This window comes from Cherax quadricarinatus, unplaced genomic scaffold (assembly GCF_038502225.1).
Source record: "Cherax quadricarinatus isolate ZL_2023a unplaced genomic scaffold, ASM3850222v1 Contig789, whole genome shotgun sequence".
In the NCBI taxonomy this organism is placed as follows: domain Eukaryota; kingdom Metazoa; phylum Arthropoda; class Malacostraca; order Decapoda; family Parastacidae; genus Cherax; species Cherax quadricarinatus.
Window position 1 is genome coordinate 104692 of NW_027195815.1, and position 22688 is coordinate 127379.

At 41.8% G+C, this 22688-nt stretch overlaps 1 protein-coding gene across 1 annotated transcript in view; it reads right to left on the minus strand.

Moving 5' to 3' along the window:
* LOC138851496 (uncharacterized) overlaps positions 1 to 19128 on the minus strand; it is an 86239-nt gene extending 67111 nt beyond the window's left edge. The window contains exon 1 of the mRNA XM_070080690.1: positions 19091 to 19128. The gene's annotated coding sequence lies outside the window, so the exon portion shown is untranslated. The remainder of the gene's footprint in view (positions 1 to 19090) is intronic.
* Between the last annotated feature and the right edge of the window lie 3560 nt (positions 19129 to 22688).

Below are 22688 nucleotides of genomic sequence, written 5' to 3' on the forward strand. Positions count from 1 at the left end.
TTTAGTGATCAACAATTAAGGTGGACAGGAGTACAGGCTATCTGCCGTAAAACTCTGTCACAGAGACCTACTGTAACTAGTGGTCAAACACCTGTTACACCTGTAACAACAACAAGTGTCCCATTACCAAGCTTACCTACATTGTCATTACCTATTTTCCAAGGTCATAATTATGAAGAATTCATTAGTGGTTTTCAATCCATAGTAAATTCACGAACTGACATAGATGAGATTGCTAAGTTCAATTATCTTAAATGTCTTGTGAAGGGAGAACCCTATGAACTGATTAAGTCATTTCCGGTGGTCAAAGGCAATTATCAAATAGCCTTACGTGTCTTAGCAGACAATTACTTCGATGCTGACAAGGCTAGAGTTAGACATGCAGTCTTAATATCAAGCTTGAAGCCACCCAAACATTGTTTTTCAGACTTACAGGCATTTAGAATTACATTAGACAATAGTCTCAGATCTCTAGGTGCTAAATATGACCTAAGACAATGTGATTGGTTTATCAGTGGTATTGTACAGGATAAGCTGTCACCACAAACTATTGAACGATTAAATATTATGTTCAATAAACGCTATTTCACTTGTGAGGAAATTAGCAATGGTTTACAAACAATAGTTTCATGCATGCAAGCAACGAGACAAGATGAAAAATCCACAAATCCAGTGGATAATAAACCTTCAACTCAGTATAAAAAGAGTATACCTACTCCCACTAAACCACATAATGGGAAATCCCATATAGGCATTTATCAAGCTGTGAATACAACAGACAGTAAACAAACTGTCACACATAAACGTACTCCAAAATGTGTACTTTGTGATGGAACACATTGGGCACAGTATTGTAGTCAATACACATCAATAGAGGCACGTAAACAACGTGTTCATCAGCTGAAAAGATGCATCAAGTGTTTAGGTGAACACAAGGGAGGAAAATGCTCACTGAAGAAGTGTTTTAAATGCAAGGGTATGCATCATACCGCATTATGCCCAAATACTTTAGCTGAACAGCAGCAGACTTCCACAGAATCAGGAAGTCAACAAGCAACAGCATTAAATGTGAGAGATAAGTTTAAAGCAACTGCTCTCCCGATAGCTCGAGTTGAGTTATCTAATAAATTACACAAAACCAATGTGCTAACACTATTTGATCAAGGCTCACAAAGGTCCTTCATAAGAAGATCAGTGTTGCAGAAACTGAATAAACAACCCTATGCCAAAATCCAGTTAGATATAGCTGGTTTTTTCCACAATTCTGGTAAACAGACATATGACCTAGCCAAAATCACTGTTGGTCTAGGAAACAGGAAAAAGACAGTAGAAGCTGTGGTAGTAGATGATTTGCCTAAGTCTGTGCAGATCCAGGGATTAAAAGAAACAGTTGCAGCACTGAAAGCGGCTAAGGTCAAGTTAGCCTGTCCTGACATACAGACGGACACAATTAGTCCAATTGATTTAATCATTGGAAGTGATTATTATCACTGTTTTGTGCAAAATATAGTAAGTAAACATGATGTTCACTTGCTGAAAACAGCAGGAGGCCACATGATATGTGGTCCCATTCCCTCTCAAAGTGGGAAAGAAGCTGATATTGATTCAGTGGAAAATGTACTAGTTACGAGAATAACCGCTGATCATGTACCACAGCAAAAATTATCATTACTGGAAGAAATGAATGAACCAGTTGATAAGTTGTGGGATTTAGATGCGATAGGTATTGAAGTAAATAAACCAAGCCCACAAGAGTCTCAGACTTATAACCAATATTTGGACACTGTCAAATATAAAGATGGACAGTATTGGGTTAGGTTACCATGGAAATTAAATCCACCACATCTACCTAGCAATTATCGCATGGCTTTCGGACAGATGAAAGCACAAATACATGAGCTCAGGAAGAATCCAGAGCTACTGACTGTCTATGATAATATCATACAAGAACAGTTGGACAATAAATTCATTGAGGAAATAGTCGAAGATAAGTTGAAGACAAACGCTCATTATCTCCCGCACCATGGAGTCAGAAAAGATTCTGAAACCACTCCACTACGTGTTGTATATAATTGCAGCGCACGTGCAAATAAAGATGTAGCAAGTCTTAATGACTGTCTGATGACCGGACCCTCACTAACTGAGAAGCTTGGAGACGTGCTTATGAAATTTCGCACAAACCCATATGCCTACACGGCTGATATTTCCAAAGCTTTCTTAAGAGTAGGACTACAAGAAATAGATAGAGATTATACTCGATTCTTGTGGCCTGAAAATCCACATGATCCTCAAAGTCCTGTGAAAACTTATCGTTTCAAATCAGTATTATTTGGTGCAACATCCTCTCCATTCTTATTAGAAGCTACTCTAAATACACATTTGAAGAAATCTGAAAGTCCCTTCAAAGAAGTCTTAAAGAAAAGTTTCTATGTGGACAATCTTCAAGGTACTGTGAATAAAGAGGAGGATTTGAAATCCTTATACAGAGAAGCTAACAAGGAGATGAAAGAAGCAAATATGCCTCTAAGGATGTGGAATACAAATTCAAAGCAATTAAGGGAACTTATCAAAGAAGATTTCCCTGAAACTGAAATTCCTGATTGCAACAATATGCTGGGACTTAATTGGAACACACAGGAAGATACTTTGAGTCTCAAAAGGATAAACAATAAATCATGCAGTACACTCACTAAACGTAGTTTACTGTCAGAGGTATCACAATGTTTTGATCCTCTAGGACTCGTCTCACCAATTACCATAAAGGGTAAAATGCTTATGCAAGATGCATGGAAACTCAAAATTGGATGGGATGAGAACTTGCCTCTAGAAATGAGTCAAGCATGGGATGAAATATCCAAGGAGTTTAAGCAACTTCATCAAATTAAATTTCCCAGACAAATAGGTCAAGAGGGAAACAATTACACATTACATGTGTTCTGTGATGCGTCAACCAGAGGTTATGGCGCTGTAGCTTACATGAGTAATGCTGAAGGAAGTACACTAATTACTTCAAAGGCCAGGGTAGCACCCTTGAAGGTCAGAACAGTACCACAATTGGAACTGACAGCACTCTATGTAGGTACAAAATTAGCTGTCTATCTCAACAAAGTACTTGATCATCTCACTATTGAGAAAACCGTGATCTGGAGTGATAATGAGGCAGTTCTCCAGTGGTTAAGAAATAATAAGAGTAAGTTGGTCTATGTACAGAACAGAGTAGCAGAAATAAGAGAGATGCAGAGAGATTATCTCTTTCTTCACGTCTCTACCCAAGAGAATCCAGCTGACATGTTGTCACGTGGTGTCCCACTCAAGAAATTTGTGGATAATAAATTATGGCTCCACGGACCGAACTGGCTCTCTGATGAAAATAACTGGCCTCAGCAAAAAGCTCACATTATGCCAGAAGAAACAGTCTGCTTGAACACAGCAGAAATAAGTTGTGTAAATACTGCAGCAGACACAACAGAAATAGTCATTGATGGATCTAAATACTCATCTTTGGGTAAACTCTTAAGAGTTACAGCTCTTGTCTTTAAAAAGAGAGACAGATTGAAAGATATAGAATGAGGGAGAAAGAAAATTAGATAGAATGGAGGAGGGGAAGCAGCATCCGACCCCATTGTTTTGACAGGCGGTAGGGGGAGTGACTAATGAGACAATATGTCACTTTGACAGCTGCCGACTTCTGACTCAAAACAATTATAAGCCACACACTCCCACACAAGACAAGGAGGAGGAGAAGGAGGAGGAGAAGGAGGAGAAGGAGGAGGAGGAGGAGGAGAAGGAGGAGGAGAAGGAGGAGGAGAAGGAGGAGGAGAAGGAGGAGGAGAAGGAGGAGGAGGAGGAGGAGGAGGAGGAGGAGGAGGAGGAGGAGGAGGAGGAGGAGGAGGAGAAGAAGGAGGAGAAGGAATAGGAGGAGGAGGAGGTGGAGGATTAGGAGAAGAATGTTGAGGAGAAGGAGGAGGAGGAGAAGGAGGAGGAGGAGAAGGAGAAGGAGGAGAAGGAGGAGGAGGAGAAGGAGGAGGAGGAGGAGGAGGAGGAGAAGGAGGAGGAGGAGAAGGAGGAGGAGGAGGAGGAGGAGGAGGAGGAGGAGGAGGAGGAGGAGGAGAAGGAGAAGGAGGAGAAGGAGAAGGAGGAGGAGGAGGAGGAGGATGATTGTTTGTTTTTGTAAACAAGTTTTGTAAACAATATATTGATAATTATGTTTGTGTGCTTATTGTGTTGTATACAACGAGTGTATATATATACATTGCACCTTACTTTGGTCTCATAGGCCACATAAGTTATGTGAAAAAATAAAATAGTGAAAAAAACAAAAAACCTTCAATTACAAGTAAACTAAAGTTTACCGGGTGAGCGGCAGTCGCCGCTGTTGCCATACGCGGCTCATTTTCTGCAAACTTCACGGCTCTATATCTCGGTAAGTACCGATGGCAAAAAAAATTTTTTTGGACTAAAACACTCAGAAAAATAATCTTAACATTTTCATAAGAAAAAATAATTTTTTTTTTTTTTGGAATATTTGGCGACATAGAATGACAGTTTCAGAGAGGGGCCTGAAACAGTCAAAGGGTTAAATTCATTAAAAGAATAAAACCTGATTATGAATGTCTTGAACCCATTAAATACTGGGTGAAACTAATACAGAAAGACGTTTTCTCTACAGAATATAAATTTCTAGAAAAACAAGATAAATCCCCAAAGAAACCTGTCATGATTAATTCTTTAGGACTTTATCTCGACTCAGAAAAGATTATAAGATGTCGAGGAAGAATTCATAATTCTTCACTACCTAAAGAAGCCATACATCCAATATTGATCCCCAAGAATCATTGGCTAACAAAACTGATTGTGCAAAACGCCCACAGTAACGTGTTACATGGTGGGGTAGCTGACACACTTTGTCATATACGACAATCCTACTGGATACCTCAAGGTCGACAAAGTGTGAAAAAACAAATAAAGGACTGTATTACTTGTCGTCACTATGATATGCGAGTATGTCAGTATCCAGGTCCACCTCCATATCCCTCTGAAAGAGTTTGTCATATCACTCCATTTGAGGTGACAGGTGTAGATTATACTGGACCAATAATCTTAACCAAAACAGTTGACAAAGTTCCCATCAAGGTGTACATCTGTTTGTTCACTTGTGCTACAACTAGAGCAGTACATCTAGAAGTAGCCACTGACATGTCTGCTGAAACTTATATCAAATTATTCAGAAGGTTTGCAGCCAGAAGGGCATGTCCCAGACTGATGATTTCAGATAATGCAACGAACTTTGTTGCTGGTGCTGCTTATATAAGCAAGATCTTTGATCAACCAGAAGTACAACAGATGCTGAATCAACGCAGATGTCGTTGGAGATACATTCCTCCTAAATCTCCATGGCACGGCGGATTTTATGAAAGAATGATCGGCATTGTAAAACGTTGTTTAAGGAAGACTCTTCATCGTCAGAGAATAGACTTAGAAGAATTCCGTACAGTTGTGACTGAAATAGAAAATAGAGTCAACAACAGACCTCTAACTTATGTTACCGATGATCTGGACAATTTAGAAGTGTTAAGTCCATCTCATTTACTCCATGGCAGAAGGCTCGAACCTGTTCCTCCCATGAATGATAAAGAAATCATAGAGGATCCTACTTATTTCGAACCAGAGCAACTCAGACGTAAATTCAAACACCTTAATAAAGTGATTGAACGTTGGGAGAAAATTTGGCGAGAAGACTATCTCACTTCATTGAGAGAACACTTCTATGGAGCTGGTGTTCCTGAAAATCATAAGTCCTTAAGACCTGGTGACATAGTGATTATCGACAATGATGGTCCGAGGTCCCAATGGCCACTTGGAAAAATTGTGACCATATATCCTGATGCAAATGGAATCATCAGGACAGTTGATGTTTTGAGCAAAGGTGTAGTGAATAAGAGGACAATAAATAAACTAGTGCCGTTAGAATTACACAGTGTTGAAAACAAAATTAGTGATTCTCCAGAAACCACACAGACTAAAGCTGTTCAGAAAAGACAAGCAGCAGTGGTGGCGAGTGAGAAAATCAAATTAATGTTAAGTGATGAATAGTTCACCTGCAGCGAACCTCCGCCGCCCCCCAGTGTGGAGAAAATTTCTCCAGGAGGGGGGTATCAGCCCCCTTCAGCCCCCTTCAGCCCTTTCAGCCCTGAGGGGCCACTCAGAAGGGGCGAGCGTCTTGTTTACTGCTAGAGTGAGTAATTGATCACAGATGCTATGCCATGTAATCAAGTGACCTCTGCTCCTTGCAGCGGTGTTGCAACGTGTATTTTTATAAGAGACAGTACATCTCTTACTTAGCAGGACAATTAAGGAAAATCCTGCTCCCACTTTATTACCATAGTAAAAATAGTGTACATTGTTGTCTCTGCTTAAGACAGAAAGAAACAAACATTCTGCTTTACTTCATCGAGGAGGTGACAAGGATGCAAGGTACTAGGTCAGCGTTTTTTTTTTGTGCTGGGGGCAGTGACGGCATGGAGCGCTGTAGCGTCTGGCAGACTAACTTTGACTCTACTACGAGACACTGACGCCAGGATAACCAGCAAAGGACACTGATCTGTGCGTTAGTGTGAATAAAGTGTCTCACAAAACACAATAAACTCTTAAGAGAAGTGTGATCAGCTTCTCTTGTGATACATTGTGAACAATAAAGACGAATCTTGTGGAACATAGTGTACCAGTGTGCGTTTCCTAGACAATGGAAGACGTGGACATCCAAGGACACTTCAGCTTCTATCAAGTCACCGATATCTATCGAAGGTGTTGAGAACACCATAGCTCACGTTACAAAGAGCAAGGTATGTTACGAATTTCTTGTAGATCAGGGGATTGCGCAATTCTTGAGTCACAAGGAGTTTGTAATCAACCTATAATCGGCAGTAAGGTGTGGACTTTTGAGTCCAAACAAGTAAGTATTTCGTCAGCCATCATCGAATGAAATATGCTGACATAACACCCCCTAGGGGTAATTTATACTTACAAATTGTATCTCTTGACAGCCCACTGTTGTGATGGTTTCGACAGCTTCTAGACCTCGTCTGCAGGGGCGGCTGTGTAGACGATTTGCTGTCATTTATCAGCTAAGTGTTTATATTTATAATAAATTAAACACAGCAGGTAAGGCCAAAAAATCTCAACAGTACAGTGTTACAGTGCACTAACCTCACAGTACAGTGTTACAGTGTACTAACCTCACAGTACAGTGTTACAGTGTACTAACCTCACAGTACAGTGTTACAGTGTACTAACCTCAGAGTACAGTGTACTAACCTCACAGAAACAGTGTACTAACCTCACAGTACAGTGTTACAGTGTACTAACCTCAGTACAGTGTTACAGTGTACTAACCTCACAGTACAGTGTTACAGTATGCTAACCTCACAGTACAGTGTTACAGTATACTAACCTCACAGTACAGTGTTACAGTGTACTAACCTCACAGTACAGTGTTACAGTGTACTAACTTCACAGTACAGTGTTACAGTGCACTAACCTCACAGTACGGTGTTACAGTATACTAACCTCACAGTACAGTGTTACAGTGTACTAACCTCACAGTACATTGTACTAACCTCACAGTAGTTACAGTGTACTAACCTCACAGTACAGTGTACTAACCTCACAGTACAGTGTACTAACCTCACGGTACAGTGTACTAACCTCACAGTACAGTGTACTAACCTCACAGTACAGTGTTACAGTGTACTAACCTCACAGTACAGTGTACTAACCTCACAGTACAATGTTACAATGTACTAACCTCACAGTACAATGTTACAGTGTACTAAACTCACAGTACAGTGTTACAGTGTACTAACCTCACAGTACATTGTACTAACCTCACAGTATAGTGTTACAGTGTACTAACCTCACAGTACAGTGTACTAACCTCAGAGTATAGTGTACTAACCTCACAGTACAGTGTACTAACCTCACAGTACAGTGTACTAACCTCACAGTACAGTGTTACAGTGTACTAACCTCACAGTACAGTGTACTAACCTCACAGTATAGTGTACTAACCTTACAGTACAGTGTAATCTCACAGTACGGTGTACTAACCTCACAGTACAGTGTACTAACCTCACAGTATAGTGTACTAACCTCAGTACAGTGTACTAACCTCACAGTACAGTGTACTAACCTCACAGTACAATGTTACAGTGTACTAAACTCACAGTACAGTGTTACACTGTACTAAACTCACAGTACAGTGTTACACTGTACTAACCTCACAGTACATTGTACTAACCTCACAGTATAGTGTTACAGTGTACTAACCTCACAGTACAGTGTACTACCCTCAGAGTATAGTGTACTAACCTCACAGTACAGTGTACTAACCTCACAGTACAGTGTACTAACCTCACAGTACAGTGTTACAGTGTACTAACCTCACAGTACAGTGTACTAACCTCACATTATAGTGTACTAACCTTACAGTACAGTGTACTAATCTCACAGTACGGTGTACTAACCCCACAGTACAGTGTACTAACCTCACAGTATAGTGTACTAACCTCAGTACAGTGTACTAACCTCACAGTACAGTGTACTAACCTCACAGTACAGTGTTACAGTGTACTAATCCCACAGTACAGTGTAGTAACCTCACAGTACAGTGTACTAACCTCACAGTACAGTGTACTAACCTCACAGTGCAGTGTTACGGAGTACTAACCTCACAGTACAGTGTAGTAACCTCACAATACAGTGTTACATTGTACTAACCTCACACTACAGTGTTACAGTGTACTAACCCCACAGTACAGTGTTACAGTGTACTAACCTCACAGTACAGTGTACTAACCTCACAGTACAGTGTACTAACCTCACAGTACAGTGTTACAGTGTACTAACCTCACAGTACAGTGTAGTAACCTCACAGTACAGTGTACTAACCTCACAGTACAGTGTACTAACCTCACAGTACAGTGTTACGGTGTACTAACTTCACAGTACAGTGTACCAGCCTCACAGTACAGTGTTACAGTGTACTAACCTCACAGTACAGTTACAGTGTACTAACCTCACAGTACAGTGTACTAACCTCACAGTACAGTGTACTAACCTCACAGTACAGTGTTACAGTGTACTAACCTCACAGTACAGTGTTACAGTGTACTAACCTCACAGTACAGTGTTACAGTGTACTAACCTCACAGTACAGTGTTACAGTGTACTAACCTCACAGTACAGTGTTACAGTGTACTAACCTCACAGTACAGTGTTACAGTGTACTAACCTCACAGTACAGTGTTACAGTGTACTAACCTCACAGTACAGTGTTACAGTGTACTAACCTCACAGTACAGTGTTACAGTGTACTAACCTCACAGTACAGTGTTACAGTGTACTAACCTCACAGTACAGTGTTACAGTGTACTAACCTCACAGTACAGTTACAGTGTACTAACCTCACAGTACAGTGTACTAACCTCACAGTACAGTGTACTAACCTCACAGTACAGTGTTACAGTGTACTAACCTCATAGTACAGTGTTACAGTGTACTAACATCACAGTACAGTGTTATAGTGTACTAACCTCACAGTACAGTGTTAGTGTACTAACCTCACAGTACAGTGTTACAGTGTACTAACGTCACAGTACAATGTTACAGTGTACTAACCTCACAGTACAGTGTACTAACCTCACAGTACAGTGTACTAACCTCACTGTAGTTAGTGTACTAACCTCACAGTAGTGTTACAGTGTACTAACCTCACAGTACAGTGTTACAGTGTACTAACGTCACAGTACAATGTTACAGTGTACTAACCTCACAGTACAGTGTTACAGTGTACTAACTTCACAGTACAGTGTTACAGTGTACTAACCTCACAGTACATTGTACTAACCTCACAGTAGTTACAGTGTACTAACCTCACAGTACAGTGTACTAACCTCACAGTACAGTGTACTAACCTCACGGTACAGTGTACTAACCTCACAGTACAGTGTACTAACCTCACAGTACAGTGTTACAGTGTACTAACCTCACAGTACAGTGTACTAACCTCACAGTACAATGTTACAATGTACTAACCTCACAGTACAATGTTACAGTGTACTAAACTCACAGTACAGTGTTACAGTGTACTAACCTCACAGTACATTGTACTAACCTCACAGTATAGTGTTACAGTGTACTAACCTCACAGTACAGTGTACTAACCTCAGAGTATAGAGTACTAACCTCACAGTACAGTGTACTAACCTCACAGTACAGTGTACTAACCTCACAGTACAGTGTTACAGTGTACTAACCTCACAGTATAGTGTACTAACCTCACAGTACAGTGTACTAACCTCACAGTATAGTGTACTAACCTCAGTACAGTGTACTAACCTCACAGTACAGTGTACTAATCTCACAGAACGGTGTACTAACCTCACAGTACAGTGTACTAACCTCACAGTATAGTGTACTAACCTCAGTACAGTGTACTAACCTCACAGTACAGTGTACTAACCTCACAGTACAATGTTACAGTGTACTAAACTCACAGTACAGTGTTACACTGTTCTAACCTCACAGTACATTGTACTAACCTCACAGTATAGTGTTACAGTGTACTAACCTCACAGTACAGTGTACTAACCTCACAGTACAGTGTACTAACCTCACAGTACAGTGTTACAGTGTACTAACCTCACAGTACAGTGTTACAATGTATAAACCTCACAGTACAATGTTACAGTGTACTAAACTCACAGTACAGTGTTACAGTGTACTAACCTCACAGTACATTGTACTAACCTCACAGTATAGTGTTACAGTGTACTAACTTCACAGTACAGTGTACTAACCTCAGAGTATAGTGTACTAACCTCACAGTACAGTGTACTAACCTCACAGTACAGTGTACTAACCTCACAGTACAGTGTTACAGTGTACTAACCTCACAGTACAGTGTACTAACCTCACATTATAGTGTACTAACCTTACAGTACAGTGTACTAATCTCACAGTACGGTGTACTAACCCCACAGTACAGTGTACTAACCTCACAGTATAGTGTACTAACCTCAGTACAGTGTACTAACCTCACAGTACCGTGTACTAACCTCACAGTACAGTGTTACAGTGTACTAATCTCACAGTACAGTGTAGTAACCTCACAGTACAGTGTACTAACCTCACAGTACAGTGAACTAACCTCACAGTGCAGTGTTACGGAGTACTAACCTCACAGTACAGTGTAGTAACCTCACAATACAGTGTTACATTGTACTAACCTCACACTACAGTGTTACAGTGTACTAACCCCACAGTACAGTGTTACAGTGTACTAACCTCACAGTACAGTGTACTAACCTCACAGTACAGTGTTACAGTGTACTAACCTCACAGTACAGTGTAGTAACCTCACAGTACAGTGTACTAACCTCACAGTACAGTGTACTAACCTCACAGTACAGTGTACTAACCTCACAGTACAGTGTACTAATCTCACAGAACGGTGTACTAACCTCACAGTACAGTGTACTAACCTCACAGTATAGTGTACTAACCTCAGTACAGTGTACTAACCTCACAGTACAGTGTACTAACCTCACAGTACAATGTTACAGTGTACTAAACTCACAGTACAGTGTTACACTGTACTAACCTCACAGTACATTGTACTAACCTCACAGTATAGTGTTACAGTGTACTAACCTCACAGTACAGTGTACTAACCTCACAGTACAGTGTACTAACCTCACAGTACAGTGTTACAGTGTACTAACCTCACAGTACAGTGTTACAATGTATAAACCTCACAGTACAATGTTACAGTGTACTAAACTCACAGTACAGTGTTACAGTGTACTAACCTCACAGTACATTGTACTAACCTCACAGTATAGTGTTACAGTGTACTAACTTCACAGTACAGTGTACTAACCTCAGAGTATAGTGTACTAACCTCACAGTACAGTGTACTAACCTCACAGTACAGTGTACTAACCTCACAGTACAGTGTTACAGTGTACTAACCTCACAGTACAGTGTACTAACCTCACATTATAGTGTACTAACCTTACAGTACAGTGTACTAATCTCACAGTACGGTGTACTAACCCCACAGTACAGTGTACTAACCTCACAGTATAGTGTACTAACCTCAGTACAGTGTACTAACCTCACAGTACCGTGTACTAACCTCACAGTACAGTGTTACAGTGTACTAATCTCACAGTACAGTGTAGTAACCTTACAGTACAGTGTACTAACCTCACAGTACAGTGTACTAACCTCACAGTGCAGTGTTACGGAGTACTAACCTCACAGTACAGTGTAGTAACCTCACAATACAGTGTTACATTGTACTAACCTCACACTACAGTGTTACAGTGTACTAACCCCACAGTACAGTGTTACAGTGTACTAACCTCACAGTACAGTGTACTAACCTCACAGTACAGTGTTACAGTGTACTAACCTCACAGTACAGTGTAGTAACCTCACAGTACAGTGTACTAACCTCACAGTACAGTGTACTAACCTCACAGTACAGTGTTACGGTGTACTAACTTCACAGTACAGTGTACCAACCTCACAGTACAGTGTTACAGTGTACTAACCTCACAGTACAGTTACAGTGTACTAACCTCACAGTACAGTGTACTAACCTCACAGTACAGTGTACTAACCTCACAGTACAGTGTTACAGTGAACTAACCTCACAGTACAGTGTTACAGTGTACTAACCTCACAGTACAGTGTTACAGTGTACTAACCTCACAGTACAGTGTTACAGTGTACTAACCTCACAGTACAGTGTTACAGTGTACTAACCTCACAGTACAGTGTTACAGTGTACTAACCTCACAGTACAGTGTTACAGTGTACTAACCTCACAGTACAGTGCTACAGTGTACTAACCTCACAGTACAGTGTTACAGTGTACTAACCTCACAGTACAGTGTTACAGTGTACTAACCTCACAGTACAGTGTTACAGTGTACTAACCTCACAGTACAGTGTTACAGAGTACTAACCTCACAGTACAGTGTACTAACCTCACAGTACAGTGTTACAGTGTACTAACCTCATAGTACAGTGTTACAGTGTACTAACATCACAGTACAGTGTTATAGTGTACTAACCTCACAGTACAGTGTTAGTGTACTAACCTCACAGTACAGTGTTACAGTGTACTAACGTCACAGTACAATGTTACAGTGTACTAACCTCACAGTACAGTGTTACAGTGTACTAACCTCACAGTACAGTGTTACATTGTACTAACGTCACAGTACAATGTTACAGTGTACTAACCTCACAGTACAGTGTACTAACCTCACAGTACAGTGTACTAACCTCACAGTACAGTGTACTAACCTCACAGTACAGTGTTACAGTGTACTAACCTCACAGAACAATGCTAGTGTACTAACGTCACAGTACAATGTTACAGTGTACTAACCTCACTGTAGTGTACTAACCTCACAGTACAGTGTTACAGTGTACTAACCTCACAGTACAGTGTTACATTGTACTAACCTCACAGTAGTGTACTAACCTCACAGTAGTGTACTAACCTCACAGTACAGTGTACTAACCTCCCTGTACAGTGTACTAACCTCACAGTACAGTGTTAGTGTACTAACCTCACAGAACAGTGTACTAACCTCACAGTACAGTGTAGTAACCTCACAGTAGTGTACTAACCTCACAGTACAATGTACTAACCTCACAGTACAGTGTTACGGTGTACTAACTTCACAGTACAGTGTACCAACCTCACAGTACAGTGTTACAGTGTACTAACCTCACAGTACAGTTACAGTGTACTAACCTCACAGTACAGTGTACTAACCTCACAGTACAGTGTACTAACCTCACAGTACAGTGTTACAGTGTACTAACCTCACAGTACAGTGTTACAGTGTACTAACCTCAGTACAGCGTTACAGTGTACTAACCTCACAGTACAGTGTTACAGTGCACTAACCTCAGAGTACAGTGTTACAGTGTACTAACCTCACAGTACAGTGTTACAGTGTACTAACCTCACAGTACAGTTACAGTGTACTAACCTCACAGTACAGTGTTACAGTGTACTAACCTCACAGTACAGTGTTACAGTGTACTAACCTCACAGTACAGTGTACTAACCTCACAGTACAGTGTACTAACCTCACAGTACAGTGTACTAACCTCACAGTACAGTGTACTAACCTCACAGTACAGTGTACTAACCTCACAGTACAGTGTACTAACCTCACAGTACAGTGTACTAACCTCAGTACAGTGTTACAGTGTACTAACATCACAGTAGTGTTATAGTGTACTAACCTCACAGTACAGTGTTACAGTGTACTAACCTCACAGTACAGTGTACTAACCTCACAATAGTGTTATAGTGTACTAACCTCACAGTACAGTGTTACAGTGTACTAACCTCACAGTACAGTGTACTAACCTCACAGTACAGTGTTACTGTGTACTAACCTCACAGTACAATGTTAGTGTACTAACGTCACAGTACAATGTTACAGTGTACTAACCTCACTGTAGTGTACTAACCTCACAGTACAGTGTTACAGTGTACTAACCTCACAGTAGTGTACTAACCTCACAGTAGTGTACTAACCTCACAGTACAGTGTACTAACCTCACAGTACAGTGTACTAACCTCACAGTAGTGTTAGTGTACTAACCTCACAGTACAGTGTACTAACCTCACAGTAGTGTTACATTGTACTAACCTCACAGTACAGTGTAGTAACCTCACAGTACAGTGTACTAACCTCACAGTACAGTGTACTAACCTCACAGTACAGTGTAGTAACCTCACAGTAGTGTACTAACCTCACAGTACAGTGTTAGTGTACTAACCTCACAGTACAGTGTTAGTGTACTAACCTCACAGTAGTGTACTAACCTCACAGTACAGCGTTAGTGTAGTAACCTCACAGTAGTGTTAGTGTACTAACCTCACAGTAGTGTTAGTGTAGTAACTTCACAGTACAGTGTAGTAACCTCACAGTAGTGTTAGTGTAGTAACCTCACAGTACAGTGTTAGTGTACTAACCTCACAGTACAGTGTTAGTGTACTAACCTCACAGTACAGTGTAGTAACCCCACAGTACAGTGTACTAACCTCACAGTGGTGTACTAACCTCACAGAACAGTGTAGTAACCTCTCAGTACAGTGTTAGTGTACTAACCTCACAGTACTGTGTACTAACCTCACAGTACAGTGTAGTAACCTCACAGTAGTGTACTAACCTCACAGTACAGTGCTAATGTACTAACCTCACAGTACAGTGTACTAACCTCACAGTACTGTGTAGTAACCTGACAGTACAGTGTACTAACCTCACAGTACAGTGTACTAACCTCACAGTACAGTGTACTAACCTCACAGTACAGTGCACTAACCTCACAGTACAGTGTACTAACCTCACACTACAGTGTACTAACCTCACAGTACAGTGTACTAACCTCACAGTACAATGTACTAACCTCACAGTACAGTGTACTAACCTCACAGTAGAGTGTACTAACTTCACAGTACAGTGTTCTAACCTCACAGTGCAGTGTACTAACCTCACAGTAGTGTACTAACCTCACAGTACAGTGCAGTAACCTCACAGTACAATGTTAGTGTACTAACCTCACAGTACAATGTACTAACCTCACAGTACAGTGTACTAACCTCACAGTAGTGTAGTAACCTCACAGTACAGAGTACTAACCTCACAGTACAGTGTACTAACCTCACAGTACAGTGTACTAACCTCACAGTACAGTGTTAGTGTACTAACCTCACAGTACAGTGTACTAACTTCACAGTACAGTGTTCTAACCTCACAGTGCAGTGTACTAACCTCACAGAAGTGTACTAACCTCACAGTACAGTGCAGTAACCTCACAGTACAATGTTAGTGTACTAACCTCACACTCACACGAGCTTTTAAATCTCTGCACAAAATTCAATTTAAACCAGCAAATAATAGAGCCTACTAGACTGGAGAATACACTAGACCTCATCTTCACTAACAATGATGATCTGATAAGAAATGTCACCATATCAAAAACAATATACTCACACGACAACATAATTGAGGTTCAGACATGTATGCGTGGAGCCCCAGACCGACAAAATGAGACTAGTCACGAGGGAGCATTCACCAAATTCAACTTCAATAACAAAAACATAAAGTGGGACCTAGTAAATCAAGTCCTAACCGATATAAGCTGGGAAGATACACTATGCAACACAGACCCCAACTTATGCCTAGAACAGATTAACTCGGTGGCACTCGATGTATGCACAAGGCTTATTCCTCTAAGAAAAAGGAGGAGTAGATGTAAAATAGAAAGAGACAGGCGCTCCCTTTACAGGCGACGGAAAAGAATAACAGAGCGGCTAAAAGAGGTCAATATATCTGAAATGGGTAGGGAGACACTGGTCAGAGAAATAGCAAGCATCGAACTTAAGCTAAAAGAATCCTTTAGGAGTCAGGAATCGCGGGAAGAACTGAAAGCCATAAATGAAATCGAAAGAAACCCAAAGTATTTCTTCTATGCCAAATCAAAATCGAGAACAACGTCCAGTATTGGGCCCCTACTTAAACAAGATGGGTCCTACACAGATGACAGCAAGGAAATGAGTGAGCTACTCAAGTCCCAATATGACTCAGTTTTTAGCAAGCCGCTAACCAGACTGAGAGTCGAAGATCAAAATGAATTTTTTATGAGAGAGCCACAAAATTTGATTAACACAAGCCTATCCGATGTTATCCTGACGCCAAATGACTTCGAACAGGCGATAAATGACATGCCCATGCACTCTGCCCCAGGGCCAGACTCATGGAACTCTGTGTTCATCAAGAACTGCAAGAAGCCCCTATCACGAGCCTTTTCCATCCTATGGAGAGGGAGCATGGACACGGGGGTCGTCCCTCAGTTACTAAAAACAACAGACATAGCCCCACTCCACAAAGGGGGCAGTAAAGCAACAGCAAAGAACTACAGACCAATAGCACTAACATCCCATATCATAAAAATCTTTGAAAGGGTCCTAAGAAGCAAGATCACCACCCATCTAGAAACCCATCAGTTACACAACCCAGGGCAACATGGGTTTAGAACAGGTCGCTCCTGTCTGTCTCAACTATTGGATCACTACGACAAGGTCCTAAATGCACTAGAAGACAAAAAGAATGCAGATGTAATATATACAGACTTTGCAAAAGCCTTCGACAAGTGTGACCATGGCGTAATAGCGCACAAAATGCGTGCTAAAGGAATAACAGGAAAAGTCGGTCGATGGATCTATAATTTCCTCACTAACAGAACACAGAGAGTAGTCGTCAACAGAGTAAAGTCCGAGGCAGCTACGGTGAAAAGCTCTGTTCCACAAGGCACAGTACTAGCTCCCATCTTGTTCCTCATCCTCATATCCGACATAGACAAGGATGTCAGCCACAGCACCGTGTCTTCCTTTGCAGATGACACCCGAATCTGCATGACAGTGTCTTCCATTGCAGACACTGCAAGGCTCCAGGCGGACATCAACCAAATCTTTCAGTGGGCTGCGGAAAACAATATGAAGTTCAACGATGAGAAATTTCAATTACTCAGATATGGTAAACATGAGGAAATTAAATCTTCATCAGAGTACAAAACAAATTCTGGCCACAAAATAGAGCGAGACACCAACGTCAAAGACCTGGGAGTGATTATGTCGGAGGATCTCACCTTCAAGGACCATAACATTGTATCAATCGCATCTGCAAGAAAAATGACAGGATGGATAATGAGAACCTTCAAAACTAGGGAGCCAAGCCCATAATGACACTCTTCAGGTCACTTGTTCTATCTAGGCTGGAATATTGCTGCACTCTAACAGCACCTTTCAAGGCAGGTGAAATTGCCGACCTAGAAAATGTACAGAGAACTTTCACGGCGCGCATAACGGAGATAAAACACCTCAATTACTGGGAGCGCTTGAGGTTTCTAAACCTGTATTTCCTGGAACGCAGGAGGGAGAGATACATGATTATATACACCTGGAAAATCCTAGAGGGACTAGTACCGAACTTGCACACGAAAATCACTCACTACGAAAGCAAAAGACTTGGCAGACGATGCACCATCCCCCAATGAAAAGCAGGGGTGTCACTAGCACGTTAAGAGACCATACAATAAGTGTCAGGGGCCCGAGACTGTTCAACTACCTCCCAGCACACATAAGGGGGATTACCAACAGATCCCTGGCAGTCTTCAAGCTGGCACTGGACAAGCACCTAAAGTCAGTTCCTGATCAGCCGGGCTGTGGCTCGTACGTTGGTTTGCGTGCAGCCAGCAGCAACAGCCTGGTTGATCAGGGGCTGATCCACCAGGAGGCCTGGTCACAGACCGGGCCGCGGGGGCGTTGACCCCCGAAACTATCTCCAGGTAAACTCCAGGTACAGTGTACTAACCTCACAGTACAGTGTACTAACCTCACAGTACAGTGTAGTAACCTCACAGTACAGTGTACTAACCTCACAGTAGTGTACTAACCTCACAGTACAGTGTAGTAACCTCACAGTAGTGTTAGTGTACTAACCTCACAGTACAGTGCAGTAACCTCACAGTACAGTGTTGTAACCTCACAGTAGTGTACTAACCTCACAGTACAGTGTACTAACCTCACAATACAGTGTACTAACCTCACAGTACAGTGTAGTAACCTCACAGTACAGTGTACTAACCTCACAGTAGTGTACTAACCTCACAGTACAGTGTAGTAACCTCACAGTAGTGTTAGTGTACTAACCTCACAATACAGTGTACTAACCTCACAGTACAGTGTTGTAACCTCACAGTAGTGTACTAACCTCACAGTACAGTGTACTAACCTCACAGTACAGTGTACTAACCTCACAATACAGTGTACTAACCTCACAGTACAGTGTACTAACCTCACAGTACAGTGTAGTAACCTCACAGTACAGTGTACTAACCTCACAGTACAGTGTAGTAACCTCACAGTACAGTGTACTAACCTCACAATACAGTGTACTAACCTCACAGTACAGTGTTACAGTGTACTAACCTCACAGTACAGTGTTACAGTGGTAGCTCCTCCAGACATAGTGTTAGTGTACTAACCTCACAGTACAGTGTAGTAACCTCACAGTACAGTGTAGTAACCTCACAGTACAGTGCAGTAACCTCACAGTACAGTGTACTAACCTCACAGTACAGTGTACTAACCTCACAGTACAGTGTACTAACCTCACAGTACAGTGTTACAGTGTACTAACCTCACAGTACAGTGTTACAGTGTACTCCAGGTACAGTGTAGTAACCTCACAGTAGTGTACTAACCTCACAGTACAGTGTACTAACCTCACAGTACAGTGTACTAACCTCACAGTACAGTGTTACAGTGTACTAACCTCACAGTACAGTGTTACAGTGTACTCCAGGTACAGTGTAGTAACCTCACAGTAGTGTACTAACCTCACAGTACAGTGTTACAGTGTACTAACCTCACAGTACTGTGTTACAGTGTACTAACCTCACAGTACAGTGTTACAGTGGTAGCTCCTCCAGACACAGTTATCACAACAATGTTCCACCAGTATTGTGTCAGGTTATTGTTGCCGCCTCTACCAACACTCACTCTCATACAACACGTTCTTTACAATACTTTATTATCACTATTTAGTCAACTTTTTGTCACTAGGTTTACAACGAAAATATTCGTTGTATTAACTAACGCTCTACCTAAAATTATGGAAGTAAACATGTTCAGTGCCCCGTGACATGGTGGCTGAAGCTCTCGGGTCACATTGAGAGGGTCCGTGTTCGGTTCCCGGTGAGGGTAGAAACATTCGGCTTGTTTCTTTATACCGGTTGTCTGTGTTGCCCGTCAGTAATACTGGTTACCTGGGTCATTGTTGTCAGCTATGGTCTGTTTACCTTGTACTTGTCTAACTTGTACATGTACTTGTAGAAATAAACATATATTATTATAATGTTTCTCCATATTTATGACTAAAATGCCTTTATAACTATGTCCCTCTAATTAATAACGATAATAATAATTATATTAATAATAATAATAACACTAATTTTAATTACATTATTATAATATATCTTTATTTCTACAAGTACATGTACAAGGTACACATGTACATGTACAAGGTGATCGCCACCATGGTATAAACCTTGGTAATAAATACCGACAAGTTGGTTTAGAAAGACACGTAAGCAAACACTATGACATACTTATTAGAAAACGTTTCGGTCCTGGGACCTTGATCACTTCTAACATACAGAGGTAGAAAGACATTATATATAGGCGGAGAGTGAGATGTGACGCACGTGACCTGAGGAATGTCATAAGAACATAAGAACATAAGAATGGAGGAACACTGTAGAAGGCCTACTGGCCCATGCGAGGCAGGTCCTTATCAAAACAACCTCTGCCAATGATGAAGAGGTAGACGTTGAAATCATGTGACTCCTGTGTTGTTGGGTTGGTGGTGCTTAGATTTAGATTTTGCCACCGAAGTGGCTAGTTTATTGTGCACCCCATATCCATCCTGTGGACGGTAGCGCGAGAGCATGTGGATACACAAAAGGCCTAGGAACTAGGCCCCAAAGGGTTAACAGGAATACATATGGATTTATATCTACATATCTATAGTTCACTTATCTGTTACAAGCAAATTTAGGAAATTTGCTTAGTATATCTGGTATCTTATTTTCATTAATAAGATATCTTGACATGTCACATAGGTTATTATACTGTCTGTCTCTGTATTCCTCAATAAGTGGACAATTAAGCACATAGTGTTCAAGAGAGTGACCATATGCCTGATCACATAATTTACATTTAGTTTGATCATCATCTGTGTGTCTCCCAAACTGCCAGAAGTACTTGTAACCAAGCTTAAGCCTGGCCACTACAACATCAGTCAGTGTTCACATTGCAAGTTGCTCCATAAACATATTTATCTACGTTCATGTTATCATAGTGGGTTATAGATCATTGTTCGCATCGCTGTTGGGCCGTGCGGACGCACTGTGCAGTAGCTCCCACTACAACTGGTTTCTGCGCAGTTTTCACTGTTCAGACATGGCGGAGTACACCGGCAGGAGGATAAATACAGTTTGCATTGAGCTGTTGAGGGGTTCTCTGAGCCCTGCTACTATGAACGTCGTTCTACCTGCAATTATTAGGGATTTATATGGTATCCCTAATGAGGAACTGTATGGTGTGGCCCTTAATGGGATGAAACGAGTATTTGTAAAGTTCCTGAGGAATAGTTACTACAGCAGTGTGGTGGAGGAGTTTCAGGAACGGCGAATGTGTCTCAACTCGACGATGGATGTGTGCTTGCATGACGTATCTACATTCTACACGTGGGTACGAGTGAGGAATGTACCCTTCGAGGCAACGCAGTTTGGTATACAGGAAGTTTTTCGCAAGTATGGTGTCATTCATGAAGCCAGAGGTGGGGTTTGGCGGGATGGACCATATGTGGGCCTCCCGGAAGGGTCATACAATATCAAGATGACTTTAAAGACGCCTATACCTTCGTATGTAATGTTGCCAGGCACCAGAAACCAGGTATATGTGTCGTATGTGGGGCAAAGGAGAACGTGTCGTCTTTGTGGCTCTTTTGACCATATAGCGGCACAATGTGCACGTAGAGTTGACCCGGGGGTGTCAGTCCCGGTGGAGGACATCCAGCAGGCGAGTGTGGTGGAGGCGGCGAAGAATGGGACTACTCTATGGAGTGAGGAGGTGGAGAAGGAGGGTGAACAGATGGGGACGTGTGTCACACTCCCGGTGGAGGAGGAAGTTCCTTCTCCAACATCTGAGGTGGTGGAGGAAGTGGTGGAGACGACACAGGAGGTGTCCTTGGAGTCAGTGCTCCAGGAATTCTTGGAGGAGGCCTTGGTAGAAGGGGACATGGATGAACGGATCAGTGAAAAGCAGCAATTGCAAGGCCTGAGTGAGAAGTCGGAAGTAGTAGGGAACACTGGAAAGGATACACTTGTAGTGGCAGAGGTACACAGGGAGGATGTACCTGAGGAAGAGGTGGCTTTGGGAGGCAGCTCTAGGAAGAGACCAGCGGGGCTGACTGAATTAGATGATGTTTTAACACCTGGGCAAAGACCAGGTAAGAAGGTTTGGGCGGAGGTGGTCCGCAATTCACCTACAGGGGGGGGAGTCCAGGGAAAATCGGGGGAGAGACAAGGGGGGGTAGGAAGTTCTATTAAAAAGAGTAATAAGGAAAGTGTAAGCAGCCTGAAGGGAAGTGTGAGCAAGCCACAGCGGCATAGGGGTAAGCCGCCTCTCCTTGACCATTCAGGTGTGTAACGATAAATGCTAATGGCTTAAAAACTGAGGTTAAAAGGGTGTGGTTGGAGTGGTTCCTTAAAAGGTACGATGTTGATGTTGGTTTCCTACAGGAGCATAACTATAAGTCAGGTAGTGAGTTGAGATTGAGAGGATATAAGTTGTTTGTGAGCATGGCAACGCTTTTAAAGGGCGGAGTGGCTGTTTTAGTAAAGGAGACCAGTCCCTTGCGAGTCATGGGGTGGGAGGAGGGGGGTGGGGGGAGGGTTGTTCGGGTGGATGGGTGGTGGGGGGAGAGTAGGGTATGTTTTGTGGGAGTTTATATGCCTGCGAT